At 44.8% G+C, this 3,903-nt stretch overlaps 2 non-coding genes across 2 annotated transcripts; one reads left to right on the top strand and one right to left on the bottom strand.

The window, feature by feature from the left end:
• Positions 1–2,399: 2,399 nt before the first annotated feature.
• On the bottom strand, positions 2,400–2,474 carry Trnas-cga. Its single transcript has one exon. It is a non-coding gene; the product is annotated as a tRNA-Ser (tRNA).
• Positions 2,475–2,507: 33 nt separating this feature from the next.
• On the top strand, positions 2,508–2,582 carry Trnas-cga. Its single transcript has one exon. It is a non-coding gene; the product is annotated as a tRNA-Ser (tRNA).
• The last annotated feature ends 1,321 nt before the right edge of the window (positions 2,583–3,903 follow it).

Genomic DNA, 3,903 nt, shown 5'->3' with positions numbered 1-3,903 from the left:
TAAGGAAAGGCAAACCTACGTTTCTAGCATTTGTAGGCTTAGAGAAAGCTTTTGACAGTGTTGACTGGAATACTCTCTTTCAAATTCTAAAGGTGGCAGGGGTAAAATACAGGGAGCGAAGGGCTATTTACAACTTGTACAGAAACCAGATGGCAGTTATAAGAGTTGAGGGACATGAAAGGGAAGCAGTGGTTGGGAAGGGAGTAAGACAGGGTTGTAGCCTCTCCCCGATCTTATTCAATCTCTATATTGAGCAAGCAGTAAAGGAAACAAAAGAAAAATTTGGAGTAGGTATTAAAATCCATGGAGAAGAAATAAAAACTTTGAGGTTCGCCGATGACATTGTAATTTTGTCAGAGACAGCAAAGGACTTGGAAGAGCAGTTGAACGGAATGGATGGTGCCTTGGAGGGAGGATATAAGATGAACATCAACAAAAGCAAAACGAGGATAATGGAATGTAGTCGAGTTAAGTCGGGTGATGCTGAGGGTATTAGATTAGGAAATGAGACACTTAAAGTAGTAAAGGAGTTTTGCTATTTGGGGAGCAAAATAACTGATGATGGACGAAGTAGAGAGGATATAAAATGTAGACTGGCAATGGCAAGGAAAGTGTTTCTGAAGAAGAGAAATTTGTTCACATCGAGTATAGATTTAAGTGTCAGGAAGTTATTTCTGAAAGTATTTCTATGGAGTGTGGCATGTATGGAAGTGAAACATGGACGGTAAATAGTTTGGACAAGAAGAGAATAGAAGCTTTCGAAATGTGGTGCTACAGAAGAATGCTGAAGATTAGATGGGTAGATCACATAACTAATGAGGAAGTATTGAATAGGATTGGGGAGAAGAGAAGTTTGTGGCACAACTTGACCAGAAGAAGGGATCGGTTGGTAGGACATGTTCTGAGGCATCAAGGGATCACCAATTTAGTACTGGAGGGCAGCGTGGAGGGTAAAAATCATAGGGGGAGACCAAGAGATGAATACACTAAGCAGATTCAGAAGGATGTAGGTTGCAGTAGGTACTGGGAGATGAAGAAGCTTGCACAGGATAGAGTAGCATGGAGAGCTGCATCAAACCAGTCTCAGGACTGAAGACCACAACAACAACAACCTGATTTTAGCTCTTCCAGAAAGACTGAGCACTCACATAAGGTCTATGGAATATTATATGTGTGTTTTAATGTGGGGTTTCGGTTTTGTTTCGTGGGAAACGCTGAGTTGGTCATCGTCTGCTGGAAGCAGACGATGTTGCTTCTCGTTCGAAGGAGAGCACGTGATGACCAACTTAGGTTTCCAGTACCTGAACAGAGAGGTTTGCACATCTTAGTCGAAGGCTGTTTTCGTGTGTGAGGTTGGTGACGAAGGGCTACCCCTCTGGTAGCTTCCGCTGCACGGGGAGCTAGGTAATACCGAAAGAGAAAGGGGCACTCTTCGGTGAACGTTTGGTGAGTACGGATCGTTGCTCTTAAGGGGGGTTTCAGGTGACGGGAAGCGGGTTGAGTTAGGACTTCGTTATGTTTAACCGTTGAAATACTTAAGAACTTCAGCTTAACTGAAGCGTGTGAAGCGATTTATTTTTCCGAATGTGCCATAATTATATTGCTTTAAATAGGCGATTTTTGGGTGTTTGTGTTAAAAGTGTGGAAGTTGCTTTTGTCTTTGTGTGTCGATTTTGTGCCACGTGCTTGGTAATCAATCACCCTTCTGGTCCACCACGGCACCGCAATAGGCTTTATTTTAGCAGTTTGCTTGTTTAATGAGCTATAATTTCTGCAAGAATATCTGTTCTTTCGTGCGCTTTCTACAAAGCAGCATAACAGTTTGGCCGTTTGCAAGCAGCAGAGGCAGTTAGTATGTTGAATAATTATCGCGCAACCTCGTGCATTGGTTAAACCTCTGTCCAGAACAGTGCATGCGTAGAATCTTAATGTGAATCTCACTGAGATATTTTTATGGTATGAATGTAAAGGAGATGAGAGTATTATTATATCCCACCCCCGTTTTCTGTGTTTCACTTGCTGTAGTTAAATTGCACTCTGTTACATTCTCACGTAATTCTTACTTAAATATTTCTAGCCAGGCACCAGTTACGTGTAGTTAGGATGCGCAACCAAGTACTTAGATACAATAAATAATCTACGTGAAAGATAAATTCTGTGGTGTTGATCTTACCCACTTCGATTTCCAATCCTGAATTAATCAAGTCGCTTCATGCACGACATGGAGTACTATTTATCTGATACTTAAATAAACTTGCATACTTGTAATTAAATTATTAAAGTAATTAAACTAATAATTTTCCAGCTCCGTTTTTTTTTAAATGGTTAGGAAGGAATGAGGTTTTCACTCTGCAGCGGAGTGTGCGCTGATATGAAACTTCCTGGCAGATTAAAACTGTATGCCGGACCGAGACTCGAACTCGGGACCTTTGCCTTTCGTGGGCAAGTGCTCTACCAACTGAGCTACCCAAGCACGACTCACATCTTTGAGGACAGGGCGTGAGTCGTGCTTGGGTAGCTCAGTTGGTAGAGCATTTGCCCACGAAAGGCAAAGGTCCCGAGTTCGAGTCTCGGTCCGGCACACAGTTTTAATCTGCCAGGTGGTTAGGAAGGGCCTGGGCTGGTGGCGACCCTGAATTTCTGAATTTTTGTCATTATTTGTGTCAGAGAAGCAGCGATAAATGCGAGATAACGTATATGACTCGATGAGAAACGTCGTAAAGACAGTAATACGTTACAAACAGTTCGCGTGCCACCGTGGTTAGAGTATTCCATGCATGGCAAAGTGACACTATCCAAAACCAGCGCAGAGGCAGCTGTGGTGCAGATGATAGAGGTGAACGACCATTGCAGACATGTGTACGGGCGAATCGGCGTGCAACCGTTGAGCAACTGAACGCCCAGATGAACAAAGAGGCTCCTCAACGGTCGTTCAGCGAACGGTGCTGCGTGTAGGTCTCCGCAGCAGATGCGCTGTTAATGAACCTATGCTCACTGCTATACATCGACGATAAAGGCTATAATTTGCACGCCAGTACCGCAACTCGAAGTTCACTGAGTGGCGATAGGTGGCCTATTCAGATGAATCGTGTTTTATGCTCCATCGGACACATGACCGTTCCCGAGTACGGCGCTGCAAGAATCGTCGCAAGAGTCCAAGTCTAAGGAAGAGGGAGCGTTATGGTCTAGGGATTGTTTTCGTGGCGTTCCCTGGATGATCTCTTCATTCGGGAAGCCACAATGGATCAACAGAAGTATGCATCTATTCTTGGGGACCATGTCTACCCAGAGTGGCCTAGCGGTTCTAGGCGCTACAGTCTGGAACCGCGCGACCGCTACGGTCGCAGGTTCGAATTCTGCCTCGGCCATGGATGTGTGTGATGTCCTTAGGTTAGTTAGGTTTAAGTAGTTCTAAGTTATAGGGGACTGATGACCTCAGATGTTAAGTCCCACAGTGCTCAGAGCCATTTGAACGATTTTGAACCCTAAATACTGTTTGTTCTTCCTTGGAACAATGGCATCTACCAGCAAGCGATGCAACGTGTCACACAACTTGCAATGAAAATGTGTGGTTCGAAGAGCATAAGGCTGAATTTAGGCCACAGAACCCCTGATTTAAACCCTGTCGAGAATCTGTGGGACCACTTCTGTCAAGGGGGTGACCGAGCGGTTCTAGGCGCTACAGTCTAGAACCGCGCGACCGCTAGGGTAGCAGGTTCGAATCCTGCCTCGGGCATGGATGTGTGTGATGTCCTTAGGTTAGTTAGGTTTTAGTAGGTCTAAGTTCTAGGGGTCTGATGACCTCATAAGTTAAGTCCCACATGCTCAGAGCCATTTGAACCACTTTGGTCAGGCTGTTCGCGGTATCGATCTTCGGCCGTGAAACCTAGTGCAGGTGGCCAC

Source organism: Schistocerca piceifrons, chromosome 8 (assembly GCF_021461385.2).
Source record: "Schistocerca piceifrons isolate TAMUIC-IGC-003096 chromosome 8, iqSchPice1.1, whole genome shotgun sequence".
In the NCBI taxonomy this organism is placed as follows: Eukaryota; Metazoa; Arthropoda; class Insecta; order Orthoptera; family Acrididae; genus Schistocerca; species Schistocerca piceifrons.
Note: the sequence above shows the minus strand (reverse complement) of the source record. Positions and strands in the feature narration are given on the sequence as shown.